The 22,186-nt window shown below is 45.3% G+C and overlaps 1 pseudogene; it reads left to right on the top strand.

Moving 5' to 3' along the window:
- Positions 1-9,218: 9,218 nt before the first annotated feature.
- Positions 9,219-9,897, top strand: LOC148020334 (tubulin alpha-1 chain pseudogene; annotated as a pseudogene).
- Positions 9,898-22,186: the final 12,289 nt, after the last annotated feature.

The raw sequence follows: 22,186 nt of genomic DNA, 5'->3' as shown, positions 1-22,186 counted from the left end.
AAACATTGTGTTTGTAATACGTTGTAGTCCAACTGATCCTAACCCAATATTACTCCTCAGAGGGAGTCCCTTTCACATAGCCAAAAGGCTCGAATCACATACACATGGGGTTCCCCCTGCGGCTGAATGCCGTCAACCCTCTGCGACTCTCCTACACCTTGGGGATTGGCCCCTCGATGCGCCGCTCAACATTTAGACATTTCGCACAAACGTCGCTCAAGGTACCAAATAAACATATCCAGGAATGTACCATTGTCCTTACTTGACTTCCCCTTTAACCCTCGTCTATCCTACAGCATAGGAACCTCACGCTCTCAACGGTGGGTCAAGGGCCTACTGAAAACAATTGCTATGCATGTCCAGGAGCTAACTCTGATACTTTTAATTTCCTCTAAATGATCATGCAAAGAGGTGGATGCCTAGTGCTCAAACATTTTAAAAACCAGCAGCGTGCAAGTGCAAAACATCTCTTTCATGCTTTTCTTTCTAACCGCTTTGTGCTTCGCTGCAACACCTAGCACCGAAGTGATCTTCGTGCTACTAGGTTTTAATTTTTATCATTATTATTCCGTCCTAGATGCAATACATATAAAATCAGCAAATTATTCCTCATGCTCAGCGGCATTTAACCATTTTTTCCACAACTCTACCCTTGCCCGTTTTGATAGTGCATCATTGCATTCATTTCTTTTAGGGTTTCCTTGTCATTTTATGTGGAGAAAGGAAGGAAACACGCACTAAAACATATAAACAAGGCTGAACTGAAGCATAACTTCATGCCCCAGCCTTGTTATACATCAACAAACATAAATCCTATTTTTCTATATTTTTCGTAGCCCCAAATGTATTTTTCCCCTATTTTTCATGGTTTTTTTATCATTTTCCCGCCATTTTCCTCATTTTCTTGTATTTTTTAAATTGCTGAAAATGAAAACCAGTTTGTGGGCTGTGGCCCTTAGTTCATTTGCAACAAAATTGAAAGACCAGTTGATGTGTATCGACGGTTTTCCCCATTTATATGCCCAAAACCCTTGTTTTTCCCCATTTTTCATGCGTTTTCGGGTTTCTTGACATTATTTCGAGCCATGAAATGCATGTTTTTCATAATTTCTGGTTATAAACAGTTAGAACTCAGAAGAATCAGCAGCATAATCAAACCTTAGTCCATATGAACGGCATTCCATCAATCAAAAGCATAAAACACTAAATTTTCTTTGTAATTTTTTAGTTTACCGCTTAAACGCGTGTTTCGGGTTTCTTTTCCATGGCTGTAGATTTGGAAAACAGCAACACTTCATGTCCAGCAACATCACAAATCACCATTCTCAGCCCGTGTAGCAATCCGGTCCATGCCGGACAAGCCTCCATCATTCTTTCTTCATTGCTCCTTCCCACACATGAACTGCCTCTTAGAAGAGAGAGAGGGAGGAGAGAGAAAGACTAGAATCAGAAATTTCAAACCAGGCCATCATTCGACGAGCGAAGGGCGGTGATATGATCAGCATACGGAGTGTAGGCAAGGGCCAATGTCAAATAGGGGGTTGTTTGCAGGCAGGGATCTCCATTGATCAACATTGAGCGCAAAAATCGGCGCCATTCCTGATTACGTATTCTTCTTCTCCTCACGATTTTTTTTTCATCTCAAATGTCAAGTGGCATCAAATGCCCCAACTCCCCAAAGGTCATGACCACTTGACCAAATTTTGTCCACCTTTTCAAATCTTGACCGATTTCTTGGCCATTTCCCCGTCCGGACTCGGAATCGAGCTCTGAAAATTCCTGGGCGTCCAGCTTAGCATCCCGCATTGGCCAGTAGCTTGTGTCAACCCACACGACTATCTGAAAAATTATGAAAAATCAACAAGCGTCGCTCGAGCGCCTTTAAAGCACTTTGGCGCTTAAAATCGTCCTAGATCGAGCCGCCGCCTTTGACAGTGAATATTTTTCCCTTGATCTTCATAATTTTTAGCTATTTTTAAGCACTTCCCGTCACCGAAATTCCGCTCTCAAGACTCCCTTCCAAGGAGGAAAAACCGGCTCGTAGCCCTAAACTAAATGCATAAGGTTATGACCCATCCCTCCTGCATAGATAGCAAGAGGCGTACCCATAATATGTTGTCTAATCAACCTATGGGTCCCAGATAATAATGGTAGATTGGTCTCAGCTACTCTTTGCATCACCCATATCAACCATCGTCTGCCATATATGGCATGTTCTGATAACATTCCCCACAAGCGACCGGGTCCTGTTTCATCATTGATAACAATATCCAAACTAGGACCACTGTATATGTCCCATCTAGCTGATTCAAGATCAACTGGGAATCCCCTTTTACTAACAATCGACGAATACCACCTTGTTTGGCAATATGCAGTCCCACAATCAAGGCTTTATACTCCACCATGTTGTTAGTGAATCCTACCCTGAGATTAGCAGCTAACTTCATTGTAACTCTACGTCGGAAATCTCGGATTACTACTCCAACACTCCCTTTTTTAGTAGGGCCCTTGGACGCTCCGTCAAAATATAATGTATACGTCCATAATGGGTTTACACAGCCGGCCATCACGAACTCCTTTATTTGTAATTATGGTAATCAAAGTTTAGCATGTTGAGAGGATGGACTAACGGCTCCATCCCACCTTCTTCATTGAACTCAACAGGGATACTCGTCAACAGTCGTAAGCAGCGATGGCATAAGGCTTTGATCTCCCACACAAAGGTTCCGTCTTCTTGCTCAATCACTTTATACCCTTTGCTCCACCAGATGAGTTTCCCCTGATGGTATCTTTGCTCCAGATATGGGTGCTCCAAATAAGGGATTAACTGACCCATCAACTGTCTTTTAAACTCTTTCACAGGTCTCAAATCATCCCCAACACGGACCTGTAATGCATTTCTCTATATATTAGCATACTTAAAAATAATAAGGTTTAATCTTATTAAGATTAACCTTAGTCTTAAACTCTACTCCCTGTAGATCAACTAATAGGGTTGTAGACCTATTCTTCCCTAACCTAACAATCTTGTAGGGGCCATCCCAGTTAGGTTCCAATTTCCTTGGGAACAGCTCCCTACACTCATCATAATATAAAATCAGTTGTCCTTTCTTAAAGGTATACTTCTTTGCTTTGAGGTCATGCAACTGTTTCATGTGACGTTTAGCCACCTCTTGGTGTAATAGGCTTTGCAACTTAATTTCATCTAGGTGCGCTAAGGTCGTAAATTGCTCTAAATAGGGTGTCCTCATTATGCCAGGACCTGGCAATCTTGATGTAGCCTCGATAGAGAAGAAGAGCCATAGATGGCGGAAGAGGAAGTTGGAAGCTAAAATTGCACTAAAAACGGAGAGTGTTACAACTCTGCCCGCTGGAAAGAAGGTCTCCGATGCAGAAGTAGAGACGTCAGCCCCTAAGACGGCTGAAAAGGGAAGCACTAAGGTAGGGGAATACCCGCAATCAAAACAACAATTAGAGGCCATAGAAAAGGTGAGAGAATGGGTGAAGGAAGCCCAAGAACACGTAAAAGACGTTGATCCCATCATAGAGGATGTGATTGATGATCTCTCTAGCATAAGTACGCCAACCTCACTCCCACAACCAAAGTCAGGAGAAGCAACTGCACCACATGCGGTACCGCTAAGGCCAAGCCTCGGCGCTACTACAGGGCTGCAGTTCAGTCACGGCCACTGGCAAGGACAATCCAGGTTAGGAGAGAGACGAACACCCAATGATCTCCTAAACCACACTAGTGATTACCCCTGTAACACTCAGCCTGGGAGATCTGCTTAGGAAGCACCCCACCCTATGGCAGGATCTTAAGCAATGGGTTGAAGGGTCACAAGAGCAGGTCATGACAGACCCTCATGACCATGAGGCAGAAACGCAAATACTGAGTTTGACGCTACACTCTATGCCTAGTCCTTGCACGTCAATGCCTGTTGGAAAGGCTCCGAGATGCATGCAGTCTTACTAGTCTTAGCCCTAGGGAATACAACGAGGAAGGGAATCATAGACACAGGGGCTGGGGTTAGTGTGCTTAGCCACACAGTGCTTCAGACTTAGGGAAACCCACTTGTTGAGACTGCTAGGTTTAATGTTACACTAGTGAACGATATGAGAGTTAATCCATTCAAGGTGCTTAAGGATTGGCCAGTAAAGATCGCAGGTGTCTAGTTCTTTGTTGACTTTATAGTCATGAAGGGAGTGGACTATGACATCCTATTAGGCTGCCCTTGGATGCACAACACTAGGGTCATCGAAGATTGGGGTAACGACTTAATCTTTCTTGGAAATAGGACGGACGCCGTGAGAGTAGAGATGGACACCTAGAAGACCTCATCCGTCGACTTAGATGCCATCTCTGCTATGCTCAAGGGTAATGCTTAGGCCAAGAAGTCCTATGGGCCCTTGACTAGGTATATCCCATAACCAGAGGACGAGCGGGATTGGATGCATGTCCTTGCTACAATCGACCTGCCATTCTTTGTCACGAAGCCTTATGAGCAAGCCATCAAAACAATCGGCAAGGCTAATGATACACCCTCCGTACCAATCTGCATGATGGTAGGAAGCCTTCAAGGGGAGCCGAAGCCCGTCAACTCCCATGTCCCAACCAACCAAAGGGAACTCCAAGAGATAATAGAATATCTATCTGACAAGCTAGTTGGAAATCGAGTTGCAAATCTCAAACCGCTCTAGGATCTCTTCGATGAATCCAAGTGGCAATGGACCAGAGTACATGACTTAAACCTCATGTATAACTGGGCCCTGATGCTAACCAACGACCAGGGATAGAACGAGTCCTAGGAGATGACGAGTAGTCTGATGAAGAAAATTTGAATGACGAATACGAAGACTGCCAATCCTTCAGTGATGAAAGTGAGGGTGAGGTAGATACTGTGGAATACGACATTGAAGGACAATAAATAGAGCAAATATGAGCAGATTCCAAGCCGCAGAGAAAGAGTATCTTCTAGATGGAGCGAGAAGTCATGAGCATGGAATGCGACCGCACCTGGGTGGAACACGTAGGAGCCATACACCTCGAGCAAGCAGGACTAGCCCAACCAAGAATGACATCGGTGTTTAGAACTGAATCACCATGTGAACTGCACCCACCTGGAGAGACCACCTCTTCTAGCAAAGGAGGGGGATTCGAATCTGAATCAGAGGCTAGTTCGGATAGTGATCCAGAGATCCCTAGGCCGCCCACAACCAGATGCACCAAGGGGTACCTACTTGTCCACTTGAGGCACAGACAATTGAGACAAGAAAAGGCAAAACAACCCAGGGATGCTCGAACGGAAGAACAACGAAAACCGGAGGACCTCCTTAAATGATTTACGAAATTCAAAAAGGGGGATAGGGTGGTAGTTCTGCTAGGTGCTAAACATCAAGCACAGATAAGCAAACCAATCGAGGGACCAGCTAAGTTCAAAGAGGTGGACCTAGCTCAGGAGGGGGAACCACCCTAACTAATCTTCATTGCTGATGACTTGACTAATGCAGAAGAAACGAGTCTTATCGCTCTCTTGCAAGAGTACATAAACGTGTTTGCCTGGTCCTTAGGAGAGCTTAAGGGGGTGGATCCAAGTGTCGTGACCCACAACATACCCATGACGCCAGATGCAATGCCTGTCAAGCAGCGACCGTACCCTATGAGTCCAAAACATGCTCATACTGTCAAGGAGGAGATTGATAAGCTGATGAGAGCAGGATTCATTTATGAAATTGAGCACACAGATTGGGTATCGCCCATAGTCATCGTGATGAAGAAGAATGGAAAAATCAGAGTATGCGTCAATTACAAGAAGGTAAATTCTACCACCAAGAGGGACATCTATCCATTGCCGTACACCAAGCACATGCTTGAGAGAGTGGCAGGCAAGGAGGCCTACAGTTTCCTGGACAGCTTCTTAGGGTACAACCAGGTGCAAGTGCATCCTGCGGACAGCAGGAATAAGACTGCCTTCGCCACTGAGTGGGGCGTCTTTGCTTACATAGTCATGCCCTTTGGGTTGACTAATGCCCCTGCAACTTTCCAATGCCTCATGTGCACCATCTTTAAGGACATGCTTCGCAAGGATTTAGAAGTCTTTGTTGATAACCTCTATGTCCACTCGACCTGGATCAAACACTTAGACAAACTCCAAGCAGTCTTTAAGCGGTGTCGTTTATATCGTCTCTCCTTAAACCCCTTAAAGTATCAATTTCGGGTGAAGCATGGATGCATTCTGGGGCACGTGGTGTCGAAGAATGGCATTGCCACTGACTTCTCTAAGGTCAGGGTCATTGTTGACCTTCCACCCCAGAGCAACTACAAAGGAGTTCAATGCTTCCTAGGCTATACCAGGTACTATCGACGGTTGGTACTCAATTATGCATTGATTTCCAGACCATTGTACAAGCTACTTATAGTCTTGGAATGGACTAAAGCATGCCAAAGGGCATACGAAGAGTTGAAGAAGGCTCTAACCACATCGCCAATCCTACGAGCCCCAAATTGGACCATGACCTTCCACATGCATATCGACGCTTCTAAGTTGGTCGTGGGGGCAGTGTTGTTGGTGCACAAATCGGATGCTATATGCTTGCGTAGTGAACGCCGGAAGGTCCCCAAGAACAAAAGAACTCTACTTTTTGCACAAAACTCAAGGTAGAAAGCATGCATGACATGAAAAAGAGACCAATTGGGTGCAATCTCCCCCCATGCCTTGCATGAGTGCTCCACAAAGCATGTATTTTATGTATTAATCATCTTCAAGCTCAAATAAAGCCCAAATTACAAAATAGCACGCTTTTGGCTTTTGAGTTTGCTTTAGCATAAAATAGAAATAAAGCTAATGGGCGGGCGCCCAAAGAGTCAGGCATACCCAATACAATGTCCAAATACAACTATCATAATCAAGCGCCCATGTGCATACAAAATAATAAATAAATATCCAACGCCTTAATAAATAGGCGCAACAAAATATAGGCGCCATGCCTAAGGTGTGCGTCCATCAAAATCTAAGTGATAACTCGAATACACGCTATCCCCCAATGCTTCCTCCGCCACCACTACTGCTATCTCTACACATCAACTGAAGCATTCACAATCATTAGTAAAATAATACAATTAAACTGACAAAAGTGAATACCTAGCAATCTTCAGCTACATAAATAAATCAACTAGTTAGAAATCAATCCTAACCTTAATTTATCATGAGTGTGCACTCTAAACTCATAAATGTTTATTAATTTAATATGTATTTTGCAGAATCACCCGCTATGGAATCACCCATGTACACACTAAATTAATGAAATGCCCGAAAATGATAGGCGTCCCCATCAACTTCTCACACAAAGAATCCACTTTGTGTATGAGGCCCGGTCAACAAAGTTTATGGAATCCACCGTAAAACCTCACGGAATCCACCGTGAAATATGCCTCCTGGCATCATACCCCCGGGATGAAATAGCAATTGTCCTCAATTGCTATTAGCTCAATGTGGAGCTAACAAAGTGGGAAAAGCATTTAAGTCTCTAGCGTGCATCCATTGAGCTTCTTCAACACGATGGTTTTTAAAATTGACCAAATATTTGAAATATCTATGGCCAGTTCTAGTGGTCATACAGTCAGTATCTATGATAGCTTCAGGCTCAAGGATTTTAGTCTCTTCATCTAACAAAGGTGGGTTTTCATAAATGGGGTGTACAGGTAATTGGCCTCTAAAGGGTCGTAATAAACTAATGTGAAAGGTGTTGTGAATTTTCGAGTGAGGTGGTAGTTCTAACTTGAATGCATTGTCATTGATTTTGTGAATGATCTTAAATGGTCCATAGAATCTAGGTGCTAAATTTACAACTGGGTGTTTATCTACACTTTGTAATCTACGTTTTTCTATTCTCAACCAAACATAATCATCAACTTTGAAATTCATGGCCTGTCTTTTCTTATTGGCTTGTTTTGTATATGATTGCTGGGCTTTGGCAATCATGTCTTTAACCTCATCAAAAATAGTAGCATGCATGTTAGCAATATCATCAGCACTCTGAATTCTATTTGATAAAGATGCAACAGGTGTAGACAATCTATAACCATAAATCACTTCAAACGGTGCTTTCTTTGTAGCTCTGTGTGGTGTATTGTTATATGCAAACTGAAGTAAATGAAAATGTGTGTCCCATGTCTGTGGTTTAGAAATAGTATAAGCACGTAAAAGATCTAAAATAGTACTATTAGTGGCTTTTGTTTGTCCATTAGTTTCAGGATGAAATGCAGATGAGATTGATAGGTTAGCAAACAAAGCAATCCAAAAGTTATTACAAAATCTAGAATCACGGTCAGAAATAATAACTTTTGGTAATCCATGATTAGTGAAAACAATTTTCAAAAACAATTGTGTTGCTTGAGATATGCTTGTTTACTAAACATGTCTACAATAGTCCAAATCATATCATGGTTAGCTTTAGTATTAGGTAAACTAGTAATAAAATCCATAGAAATCTATTCCCATGGTCTTGATGGAATAGATAAAGGCATAAGTAACCCATACAGTTTACCATGATGTCTCTTAACTCTTTGAGAAACCAAACATTCAGAAACAAAGTTAGATACATCAGTGTCCATATGTGGCCAATAAAAATCTTTAGTCAATATACGTTGTCGTATTGCTGCGCATTTGAGGCGTGTAAACCACCCAAAAGTTGTGCATGAGATTTGTTACTTTGTACATATTTAGTTGTTATGTTTGCTATTTCATTCTATGCCGAAGATGGAGAGTTGTTGGATCGTATTCTCTCACGGGCGAAAGATACTCTGAGGAGGATGCAAAGGTTATTGTGGTGCAAATTTTGAACATAGTATCCTTCTACCACTTGCAAGGTGTTGTTCATCGGGGTCTGAAGCCAGAGAATTTTCTTTTCACAACGAAGGATGAAGCTGCATCAATGAAGGCTATTGATTTTGGTCAATCGGTTTTTGTCAAGCCAGAGGAGAGACTTAATGACATCATGGGAAGTGCCTACTATGTTGCACCTCATATAGCACAGAGGCTGATGTTTGGGAGCATTGGAGTTAATACTTATATTCTTCTTTGTGGAAGTCGGTTTTTTTTGGGCTTGTACTGAGGCGGGAATATTTCAGGCTGTAGAGAGCTTTATGGGCTATTTGTTTGCTTTTTGGGAGAACCTTAGCTTGGAATGGGGCTTAATTAGAGAATAGGAAAATGACGATGGAGGAAAGCGGAGGGGGGAGCCTCGCTTTAGAAAAGGAGGAGCCTATTTTGGAAGAAAGGAGAGAAATAGAGGGAGAACAGGGAATCCGAAAAAGGGAAAAAGAAAGAGTTTGTTTTGAATCGGGGAGGAGGGAAAATAGGGAGAAGAAAGAAAGCAAAAGGGGAATGCTCCTGCGACGACTGTGGGGAAGGGAGCATAGGGGAAACAATGGAGTTTAAGACGGAAGAAGGAGAAATGACGACGATAATGAAGAAGAAGCTCTAAAGATGAGACGAGGCCTTCAACACTTTCTTCAGCGAGACCGGCGCTGGGAAACAGGGGCTCAGGGCTGTGTTCCTTGATCTGGAACCGACTGTTATCGACGAGGTTGGCACAGGCACATACCGTCAGCTCTTTCACCCTGAGCAGCTCATCAGTGGAAAGGAAGATGCAGCGAACAACTTCGCCCGTGGCCACTATACGATTGGAAAAGAGATAGTGGACCTGTGCCTGGACCGCATCAGGAAGCTTGCAGACAACTGCACTGGCTTGCAAGGCTTCCTCGTTTTGATGGCCAAATGCCGAGTGATAAGACCGAAGGAGAGCGTATTCACCTCTGTGATATATACGCAGCAGGACCATAGACCATATTCAAAAGATGCTGCTTTTCGTTGTGGGTGTGGCTCCGAGACTTGAATTGGACTCGGATTGTACCATGCTCGAAATTTGAGTACAAAGAAACAAACATCAGGAGGAACGGTGTAGACACAGGAAGGAAACAGGCACATTTGTGCGATCATGTCACAATAAGCTTATTTAGGAAACAGAGCACATTGGTGTGCCATTATAAGGCCTCCCGAGTAGTCTGGACTCTGTATAGAAGATAATCAGGCTGAGACAGAGATATGAGACTTGTGAATCTGCAGCAGCTGAGGGAGGCTGTTAATGCAGGTGGCAAAGGCAGTAAGAAGCGGCTGCTCGGGCTGGACGTAGGCGTCAAGCACGTGGGTGTCGCCGTCTCGAACGCCGACTGTCGCATTGTCATCCCTGTCAGAACAGAGTACTAGACCTTCAACAATCAACTTTTCCTGTGACTGTGCAAACTCTCAAGTCTGAGATACAGAAACACAAAGTTGGTGGCCTGGTTATTAGCTATCCTATTGATCTTGCAGGACTTCGAACCAGTCAGACTGTGAAAGTTGATGATTTTGTGGCAAGGTTACAGAAAACTAGACAGTTCGACAATCTTGTATTTTTCTGGGAGGACGAAAGATTCACATCTAAGGAATTCAGAACTATCAAGGATCTTCTGTACTCATCCTTTATTACTGCTGTAACTATTCTGAAGAAATATAAATATGATTCTTTGTGGAGGCCGCCACTATTGACGATCTATCCTTCTATCCTGAAATTATTCAAAGTCCTCAGTGGTCGCGACTTGGCTTTCGAAAACCCTTCGACATCTTTGGTGAACCCGACGTGAAAGCGTCGCAGAAATTTCAGGATGGGGGACACTTCAGCCTCTATTTCAGCTTCCTCTACAACTCCAGCTGCCTCTACTTCAGCTCCATCAATGACTGCTGCGTCAAGTACTTCAACGGAGGATCTAAAACAAATTTTGCAGAATATGTCCATGTATATGCAGCTCCAAAATCAGCAAACTCAAATGTATATGCAGCAGCAACAACAATTGCATCAACAGCAGTTGTCTCAGCAAAGGCAACTCTATTCGGAGCAGGAGAATGCAAACAGCGCGACTAAGGCTATTGAAGCAGTTGAGAGTGAGAAGAAGCTGTTTGACGGGCGTAATGTTTCAGCATATTTGAAGACATATGAGATTAAGATGGGGTTTTTTGGAGTTCCTGCTGGACTTATGAGTAAGTACTTCCTTCGTCTTGTCACACCTGCTTTGAGGACAAAGGTGACTGATTTATTTATTCAAAATACACATTGGCAAGATTTTAAGAAGGCTCTTAAAGAAGAATATTTCCTTGAGGACTTTGGTATGGCTACTCGACGGTCATTCCGAGAGTGGGTCTACATGCCAAACAAAGGTCTTGCTGCTTCGGAGTTGATTCGAGAATTCGAAGAAAGGTATAGTCAGCTTGATGCTATTGAACAAAGAGCATTGGATGTTGAAAAAGTTGAACTTTTCTTGCAAGCTGCAGATCCTGCTCTTCAAGAAGAATTGGGTGAGCTTCTTGAAGATCGCACGAAGCCTATGGGTCTTAAAACTGATTGGCAGGATGCTCAGGATGCAGTTTTGACATTGACCAAGAGGAGGATATGGAAGACTCGCCTACAGAATGGTTCCATGACACCTACACCATCATCTGCTCCTATGCCTACTTCTATCCCTGTTATTTCTTCTCCTCCTCAGCCAGTTTCTTGGCCTATGCCAGTGCCTACTGTTTCTACTCCACCTATTCCTCCTGTTCCACGACCGATGCCTACACCATCCGCTCCAAAACCATCCGCTCCATCCGTGCCTACTTCTCTTGATGACATAATCAAAGGTATCACAGATTTGACACTTGAGTCAGTCAAAGCGGAGTTGGTGGGTAAGTTGAAGGAGCAGTTTGCTTCGACTGCGCCTGCTACTTCTTCTAGTGCTCCTATTGCACCTAGGAGTGCTCCTAGTGCACCTAGGAGAGATCGGAGATGTATTTGGTGTGATAGTACAGAGCATCAGCATTGCAGGGATTGTGACTCTTTCCAGGATGCAAGGAGGCAGAATTTGGTATATTGGGGGCAAGATGGTAAGATTTGGTTGACTGAGACAGGAGCTCCACTTGCTACCAACTTTGGTAAAGGTGGAATGAAGAAGTTAGTGGAGGAGATGGCTGCGCGTACTTCTTATGTGACGGCTAGAGGTGATGCTTCTGCATATGGAGTACAGATTGAGAAGGGATCGGAGACTCAGTCCGCACTATGGACTTATGCTATGGAGACTGCAAACAAGGGAAAAATTCAGCAAACTGTTTTGACTAGCGCAGGCTCTAGCATCAGATCAGAGACAGGATGGGACTCGCCTGTTGACAGGTATTCTATTTATGCTTATTTGGCTAAATCTCATGGTGCAGATGTATTTGTTGAGGAGAAGCGTAAGAGGGATGAAGAAAATCCAAGTGCAGCTAAGAAGACTAGAGGGGGTGAGTTTGTTACTCCACCTACTGCAGGACCGTCTTCAAGACCAGGGCCAGATCGACAGATGGAGGATGCTCAAAAGAAGGAAAAGAGGCAAGAGCCTAGAGAGAGAAAGCAGCCAGGATTCAGATTGATGTCCGATATTGAGACATCTACAGATATGAAGAAAATCTTTAATGATAAGATACTTGGCAGTGAGGTGACTTTCACTATTTCTGAGATTTTGGACATCTCAAAAAGAGAGTTTCAGGATCAGTTTCAGGAGGTCCTGAAGAGGAAAAGACATGCATTGGCTACCACTGATACACAGGGAGTTTTGATTGGAGAGTTGGATGAGGATGATGATGAGGTTATGGTTGATAATGCTTCTGTTTTGCCGCAGGTAGAGAAGAGGGTTCAGCCTATGCATTATGCTGAAATTGATGAGCCTGTTTTGATACCGCGTAGTCACTTTTCGCGGAGCCATTGGGCTAGGGCAACTATAGAGACGATGGTAAAGGTTGGGGAAAAACAGGTGCCTTATGTTGCATTGGTTGATCATGGTTCAGAGATTAATCTCATTCCTAGGTGGATGTGGCACTAGCTGAATAATTTTCTCAAGGCTATTAGACGATTGTGCCATTTGCTTTGTTGAGCGATCAGCCTTGCCTTGAGCAATGTTGTGCCTATGATGCTTGTTCTCCCCTTGGGAAATCAAAGGCACCTTGGGCACAAACAAATTTTGTGCCTGCTCTTTCCTTCAAACAATCATGTCTTGTTTCTTGCATTGAGACCTAGAGTTTCTCTTAGATTTCCTCCTATGCTTCGTTGCTTTTGATGCACTCTGGCCTTCAATCAACCCAGCAGGTTTGGCAAGGGGTTTTGGCACCCAAATCCATCAGTTGCCTGCATAATACCCTTGAGCCCGAAGCAACGCCTTGGATATCCATCGTGGCATTGTGTTGGCTCTCCATCGACACCTCTGTCTATAAGGCTTGGGCTTCTTTTGGGGTCTTCTACGATATTTGTAAGTCCCAAGCCCGTCCTTGGCATTGTCTCTTGACCTTCTTGTTTCAGGCCTAGCCTCACTCACTGGTTCTCGTTGTTCGACCTATGCTTGTATCAGTTTTTCCAACAAGTCCTTGCTCTCGTCAATAGGCTTGACTATTACGTCAGCACCTTCCTTGCCTTTCCCTTGAGGTTCGATGAGGTCACCCTTGCTAAAGGTGGTGACTATCCTCACACCCGGTAGTGTCAGGTGTATCCTCTGTGCTACATAGTCAGCCTCACACTTGGTCGCCCTTTTGAAGGGTCTTCCAAGGAGGGTTTCTTTCCCGCAACTAGCTCTATTTTGAGGAACATGAAATAGGATAGGCAAGCTTTCTATTTCAATTGTCACAAGGATTTTGCACTTCCCTATGAGTGCTTGTGGGTGTCCCCCATAAGGGCTAAGAGTTGCACTAGTCGATGTGAGCTCTGGTTGGCCTAGTAGGGTCCATGATTCATAGGTCAAGATGTTAAAATCTGCCCCTTCATCAATCAGAGCATCGATAGTATGCTCTCTTTTCGTGGTGAGTTTGACCCTAAGATAAGCAGGTGGTACTATGTCTTCATCTTCCAGGTCTTGGCTTGTAAATTTAAGCCTTCTGATAGATGCCCTTGAGTTCTCGACTACACGACCAGATGTGGATTCTCCACTGCTGTCTTGGATCGTCAGTGCAATGCTATTCAAGGTACATCTCTCGTCAAGAGTGTCATGTCTAGTCTTCTTGGCATTTTTCGCTTGGTGATGTTGCATTTCTCTCTCACTAGACATGGTATGAACACAATGTCTTTGTATTCTAGTGATGTGGCCTTTTTGCCCTTGATGGCTAGATTGGCCCGTTGAGGTTCTAGGGTCTCTGTTTCTCTCTGTTTGGATATGGACTTTTGGTTGCTCTATTGCAAGTGAGGCTCCATGCTGGTGTAGAGCCATTACTTCACTAGGGTCCAATTTGGAAGGCCTGTCACGGCGCGCGTTTTCTCTCCAACCTACTCAGGGGAGGTGCGGAGGGGGCAGACCCCCCTTTCCCCCCCGGCCCACAGGGCCGTTACGGTAGATGCCATATGCAATTTGGAGGACCGGTTATAGCCAAATTTTGAACTACGTGCTCTAAATTTTAGCCCGGTTATGGATCTGTGATGTGCCTTTAGCTCTACGTAGCCTTTGGGGTCAATTTCAGGGTTTAGATGTGTCAGAATTTGTGTTTTGGATACCTGTCCGATTTGATAGTTTTTTTTTTTGTCCGATTCTAAGATGTTCGATTTTCAGGAGTCCAATTATCAGAGTCGGACGTCCGATTCTAGGTGGGTCCGATCGGACCAATGGTCCGATTTTGATCATGTCCGATTCTAGGAGTCGGATCCAAAAGTGGTCTGATTTTCAAAGTGGTCCCATTCTAGGAATTGGATCGGACAGGGTGGTCCGATTCTGAGCTGGTCTGATTCTGGGCTTGGTCTGATTCTGGCTAGTCCGAGTCTGGGACTCTGACGGCCTGGTCCGATTGTGAGTGGTTCGATTATGGACTCGTTTGAGTGTCCGAGTTGGACGGATTAGTCCGAGCGTCCGATTCTCAAAATCGGACGGGTTGGTCTGAGTGCCACATGGCACGTCCGATCGGGCTGGTCCGATTCTGGAAATCGGACAGTCCAACTCCCGAACTCGAATGGTCTGATTCTGGGAATCGGACCACAGCGAATTGGTCCGAGTGCGTCCGCAGGCGGGCGCGATTCCAGCGCGTTTGACCCCTCCTCACTTTCTGGTGCACACAATCACCGCAAACTTTCTAAATCTGATCAGGGCACTTGTTGGAAAACATCAGACTCACCTAGAGCAGCACGAATCACCGATGCCTAGGAATCGGGGCAGCGCTTCCTCGTTCGGTGAACCAGAAGTTCTCTCTCTCTCTCTCTCTCTCTCTCTCTCTCTCTCTCTCTCTCGGCAAACCAAGGAAATGAGGTCTGTCCTGGCCTCCCATGCCTCTTAAGGTCCTTTCCGAGCACTACAGAACCTCACAGCTGGTTCCTTGTCCCTATCTTACCCAGAAACTTGAATCTGGTCCCCTGTTTCCCTATTTTTACCTGTTATACAGCAACAGAAAACCCCACTATTTGCCTGTTTTTTTTCTTCTTTTTCTTTGTTTTTCCTACCCTAAATGCATCCAAATCACAAAATAAATACCTACACTACTCCATTCCACAATATAAATCTCACAAAGCAACAAACCTACTTGCCAAGGAGATCGAATACCATCTTCAACCCCCTCGCTTCCTACCTATCTACCTCAAGCACCAGTTCGGGGGAAACCCCTTACTTTGATACTCGATTCGAAGCGCGCAAGCGCTCAAGGCTTGAATCCGTTGGTGCCGGCAACGGAACCAAAATGTGGGAGCTTTCATTCAACCGCCAAGACCCACGGACCGCTTATTGATTCAAGTGTTCCAAGCCGAGCACTAATGGCTACCTCTCACATAGCCGACGCGCCATCCATATCTACGGGTGTAGTGAGCTTACCTCCGTGCCGTTCGAGTTACCTCCTCTCCCGCGCACTCCGGTAGCTCCACGATCCAAGTGCAAGCTTCAAGCAAGCTCCATCCTCAAGCTCCACGGTCTAAGCTTCATTGCCGCGAGCAAGACAAGAGGAGAAGAGAGGAGAAGATGGAGAGTTTCTCCTCCTCGGTCCCTCACCCTCACACACTCACTCCCTCACACTCTCACACTCCCTCTCTCAAGCACAAGCTCAAGCAAGCAAGAACAAGAAGAAGAAGAAGAGGAGAGCTACTTTTTGCCACACACAAGAATGAGCTTTTCATTCACTTTTCAACTTTATATACAAAACCCTAAATCCCTTTTGGGCGGTCATCCCCTTTTCCCCTTTTTACATGGCCGGCCATAGCCTAGGCCCTTTTGCCCATTGTCCTTCTATCTTCCTAGCTTCCTTTCCACCGCCCGTCTACATTTACAAATTGCATGGGTGAGAGCCCGGTGCTCTTTTACAAGATTTTAGGGTGCGCCTTTTTATTTTCAAATGCGCCTTTCCCCTTTTGCCTTTGCCTTGGACTTTTAAGGTTGCCCTTGTGCTTTTGGCCTTTTCTCCTTTTCTTTATTCAGTCGGGCTACCTTTTTTTTGCCTTTTCCCTGTGTCTTTTCCACTTCCTTTTGCTTTCTTCATGTTGGGGTTAACAACACCGCAATCCACCAAGGATAGCCAGCCCACTAAACTAGCTACTACTACTTCCAATTAGGGACCACAGCAGTCACAGCCCTTGGTTGTGACAATGCCCCTTGTGGAACGTGTCCTTAATAGTTTACCTGTGGAGGAGGTGTCGCAACCAAATCCCTCGACAACTCCAGCACTTTCAAAGTGCCTAAAGCCTAGGACGGAGGAGTCAAACACAAGGGAGTTGGTTGAAAAGCTAGACTCTCCGAAAAGAGCGGCAGTTGTGCCCTCACAACCGGGCAAGGCTATTTAGCAAACCACGGCTATGTCCCATAAGGAAACACTAGAGAAGGGAAATGCTGAGGCCCGACCAAGCACATCAACAGTTGATATAGCCTAGAGTCCTGAGTCGTTGAGAGAGGCACCTTCATTGACCAAGAAAAAGAGGAGAAAGCAGAGAAAAGAGCAACAGTTGCAGGTGGTTGTGGACCCCAAGAACATTGAGACGAAGGGTGCTGGAGAGCTGATGAATAAAGCATGGAGTCCATCCACCAATGAACCCACGGATGCCTCTCCTAATAGCGGTGAAACCTCAGACACATCTATGTGCTCTGACAACCCAAAGCAACAGTTGCCATCAACAGTTGCTTGCAACACTCTATCCACTGACAATAGAACTCACATCGATCAATCAAGAGTGGATACAAGGCTATCACAACAGGGTGACAAATCTATACCAGTCACATCCGAGAAGAACCATGACGAAATAACAGCAAAACCTCAGGAGAAACGTGAGAACCCCAAGAGCATAAGAAATCCTAGCGTTGACCAATCTTGCTCATCTAGGCCTGAGTCCCCCAACCATGCTAAAGCCTAAGGAAACTCTTAGAAATTTGCATGAGATAGCAACCGAGTAAGCCCTCGTTGAACATAGAAGTGTCGCAGAATGCTTAACTGAGTTGGAGACTAAGCTCAAAGTGGTCACGCGTGTCTATGTCCTTGCGGACATGGGCACGATCCCCAAGGAGCAGCTTGGAGATTACTTGACCTTTCCTCTATCATGGGAAGAACAAGAACATCTTAACGGGCACTATGATAGGCTTCTGCATGAACATATGCAACTCATCCCTGATGAGGAGGCTGACGAACTGCGCTTAACCGTCATGTTCAATGAAGTGCTCTGCCGACCGAATCTCGTAGACATAGAGCTATTAAAGCGATTGTCAGTAGGCCAGAGTCAATTTGAGCAGCGTTGGTGCGAAAGCCGCGTTGTAATGGCTGAAATAGAGGCTCAGATCATGACGGTCTCAGAAAAGCGATTGGCCAAATGGCGGTCTCAAAGAGACTCAACCTATGTGGCACCGACTTCCCTTCGAGTGCTGTCGGACATTCGGGGTACGGACTTAGCTAGAACTAGGCTACAGGGCTCTTTAATTGATAAGGTTCTCACTGAGGAGGAGTTACATATTGCCAGTAGACTCGGTCAAGGTCCCATGCTACTCGATGTGCCAAAATATCTATCAGTATTAAGTAAGCTGCTGCGAATACTGGATGCGTGTGCCATGCTCCGGTACAACCCCGAGTTCTACACTTGGTTCCTATCCTCGTGAAGTGACGTGGATTCATAAATATGTATATAAATAAACATTGATTCTTGTGTCACCTTGTTTAAACAATATTAACACACACAAGCAATGATAGTCAAGCGCAGGCAGAAGAGTTGGGTCTGACAGGCTAAGCTCCTCAAGTCCTCTTCTCATCACACATTTAAAAGCTGTGTGACCATTCCCACCTCCAAGTGGAGGGCATGCAACCCACATTACCGCCATAGGAGGCCTTGACCAACAACACTGATGTTGTAGACAGGGTGCAGTCCTTTTCTATACACCTTCTTCCCGTTTTGGTCTATCCTTCCGAGGATGTGCCCTATCCCACTCCATGATAACCAATCCACACAACTTAGCATAAGCCAATATCGGCTAATGGCAAACCAAACATCATCATGGGGGCCATCCCTTTACGACGAAACACTCCATGCCTCACCCCTCCCCTTCTTGTCATAGGCGCTTGATAAGCCACACTAAAATCCCTTATATGCGAAACAGTTGTGTCCTGTATCAAGGTCTAACCCTTGGATTGCATCTTGCAGGATTCCAGACGGAACACATGGAGAACCATGGACATCTGGCATGCAAAGAAGCTCTTCACAGACGATGGGAGCACGTGGCACGTGCCCCTCCATCGGAGCGCTATGTGCCCATCATCAAGGGATACGCCAAGAAGTGAGGCCCTAAGCACCACTGTCTAGGGCGAAGGCCGAAGAATCCTCGAGTCAAGAAGGCCAAGACTCAAAACATGCAATAGGTGGTAGCGCTAGTGGCCCGAACCCCCAGCTCACGCCCGGGCCCCAGATGCTCAAGGGCAGAAATGGCAGCTCGGGAAAGGGAAGAATTCAATGAATTGTTTAAAGACATTCTGGAAATGGTAGCAGCCCAGGACTAGACCATTCATGTCCCAACCGACATGTTCCCTGCTCACCCCCACGGGAGCCCCACACCAGCAGAGCCCCAATCACCCAGCCACCCAGACTCGCCCCGCCTCGTACAAATCGAGTAGCCCATGATGCATAAAGGGCTTATCAAATGCTAACTTGCCATAATTGTTTGTTTTTAAATGGTTAAGTGTTCCCGAGTTGTGAAGTGTTGACATGTTCCCGACTTGTATGAACTTTCATATCTGCCTTTAATATATTTCACGTCTTTAGCAAAAGAAAAAGCTAATCAAGCGCAGGTGATAAATGTCTAAGTCAACACCATAGAATTCAGATCAGTGATGTCTCCTTGCGTTGCACTGGTTTATTATAGTTGCGGCATGTGCCATGCATGTACTCTTATGAAGCGACAAGTGGATACAGGATGAGACAGACTTTGGGCGAAAGTGTTCAATGCCTGATCACCGCAAGACCATCGACCCCCCAAGGAGCCGGGGCAAGGCCATGCTGTCAAAATCACAAATCACCCTTGCCGACCGCCCACATCGTGTGGCCCAAAGCACATTCATGGGCCACACTCCCTTTTTGGGTCAAGCTCTATAGTTGGCTCATGGCAGTCGTTACCTCAATCATACCAACATTGCGTGTGACGCAAGGAGGTTTGTAATGTCTCAAGTGTATCTCCCCATCTCAACAACTGCTTCTCTAACAATGAGGCTAGGGCTTAATCATCACTGTAATATTCATTTCTTGAGCCTTTGAAGCTTGACATGTTCCAACCCATTGAAAGGCTGATAACCTCAACATATTGCAATGGTTGTACTCAGGCAAGTCAAAAAAAAGGAAAAAAAAACAAAGAAAAGAAATGAACGAAAAGAAGCACCCACAATCACAAGCACAGCACCTAGGGGTAATCAAAATTAGGTACGTCCAGTGACCTTGATCGACTGGCTCCGTCCCTAGTCCCCTAACCCTTTAGCATCACCCACAATTGTTCAGGGCACATCAAGGACAGGACATACCTAGGGAGCTTGTCTCGCCTATGGTTAGACATGTCACCCTGACCCACTTGCATAATTCTCTCTTGCACTTTGCCTTAGTACCATTGCAATCAGTGGTGGTAAGCACCGCACGATTGGCCATGAAAAGTACACCGTCCTCATCAAGCGAGTCCAATAGCTTCCAGCTACCAAAAGTGCGGTGTCCCTGTATTCACTTATGGTACGTCGTGCAGTCACAATGCAAAGGATGTCTCATATACCTTCTTGTACTTCTTCTCAACATGGACAACTTTGCTTCATCCACGCATTGTTATGAGAAACTAGCCCGCGGTCTTCTAACTATGTAATATCTAAGTATACAACACTCACATAATATATGCACCAAAGTATCTATACAGTTTGGGGTCTCAAGTGTAGGACAATACTCTTTGCTTGTTGACCTGTCTCCCAAACTAATCAAACTATGTCTTGTGCACAATAAGAAGACTAGCACTACCCCTTAGGGAGAGACCACATGAAAGGTTTTCAATTGCAGGTATTCAAGACTCCCACGAAGGTGTCGTTCACTCTTCATCAACACTCAACTCTGAATTCCTATCCTTATCAACCTGTAAGCCTGCCAACAATCAGCATGTACGGAAGCCCCAACACACTGCCACTTGTACTCCATCAGTGCAACCCCCCAAAGAATAGCCCTACCACCAACTCCCATTGCCCTACCACCTACCACTCAACCCACCAATGTGCACCCAACGACCTTCCTCCCCACCACTACCAACACTCCGCCAAGGTAACCACAGACGTCCTTGCCACCCACGTCTTCGGTGCATGCTACAGCCTGCTACCTACGACGGTGAGTGCCATGGCATTGGCACTCGTCTAGGAGGGGGGTAATGTTAACCCCAACACGAAGAAAGCAAAAGGAAGTGGAAAAGACGTAGGGTAAAGGCAGAAAAAAGGTAGCCCGACTGAAGAAAGAAAAGGAGAAAAGGCCAAAAGCACAAGGGCAACCTCAAAAGTCCAAGGCAAAGGCAAAAGGGGAAATGCGCATTTTAAAATAAATAGGTGGACCCTGAAATCTTGTAAAAGAGGGCCGGGCTCTCACCCGTGCAATTTGTAAATGTAGATGGGCGGTGGAAAGGAAGCTAGGAAGATAGAAGGACAATAGGAAAAAGGGCCTAGGCTACGGCCGGCCATGTAAAAAGGGGAAAAGGAGATGACCTCCAAAAAGAGATTTAGGGTTTTGTATATAAAGTTGAAAAGTGAATGAGAAGCTCATTCTTGTGTGTGGCCAAAAGTAGCTCTCTTCTTCTTCTTCTTCTTGCTTGCTTGAGCTTGTGCTTGAGAGAGGGAGTGTGAGAGTGTGAGGGAGTGAGTGTGTGAGGGTGAGGGACCGAGGAGGAGAAGCTCTCCATCTTCTCCTCTCTTCTTCTCTTCTCTTCTCTTCTCTTCTCTTGCTCGCGGCAATGGAGCTTGGAGCGTGGAGCTTGAGGATGGAGCTTGCTTGAAGCTTGCACTTGGATCGTGGAGCTACCAGAGTGTGCGGGAGAGGAGGTAACTCGAACGGCACGGAGGTAAGCTCACTACACCCGTAGATATGGATGGCGCGTCGGCTATGTGAGAGGTAGCCATTAGTGCTCGGCTTGGAACACTTGAATCGATAAGCGGTCCGTGGGTCTTGGCGGTTGAGCGAAAGCTCCCATAGGAGGATCCAACATTTTGGAAAGACCATAATGTCTAGGTTGTCATATGACTTCTTCCTCTCAACTGCTCTTCAGAATACCTTGGCCACACAGCTCACCAGAGCTGAGCTCCATTGCAGGTCATTAGCCCCTTCACATGCTGCCTTAACAAGACTTGTACAGCATTTGCATTTGATCAATGTCACAGAGCATGTCAGGATCTGATACCACGATAAACTTCAAGTAGAGGGAGACTAAGATGAAACAATCACAGATTAGAAGCTACATGCTGTCCTCCTCTTCATTATTCTTCAAAACATTCCTCCAACAGTCTACCCACACTAAAATGATATCCTCAAAAGATAGATATCCCAAACTTAAGGGCACTTTACATACAACCATAGGATATGACATATTTATCAACAATAGACCCATTGGTCACATCCACCGTGCTTCCCTTGGGGGTTGTTTTAGTTATCTAATTAC

This window comes from Lygodium microphyllum, chromosome 19 (assembly GCF_053477565.2).
Source record: "Lygodium microphyllum isolate KBCC chromosome 19, Lygodium_microphyllum_v1.1.10, whole genome shotgun sequence".
In the NCBI taxonomy this organism is placed as follows: Eukaryota; Viridiplantae; Streptophyta; class Polypodiopsida; order Schizaeales; family Lygodiaceae; genus Lygodium; species Lygodium microphyllum.
This window is presented reverse-complemented; position numbering and strand designations above follow the sequence as displayed.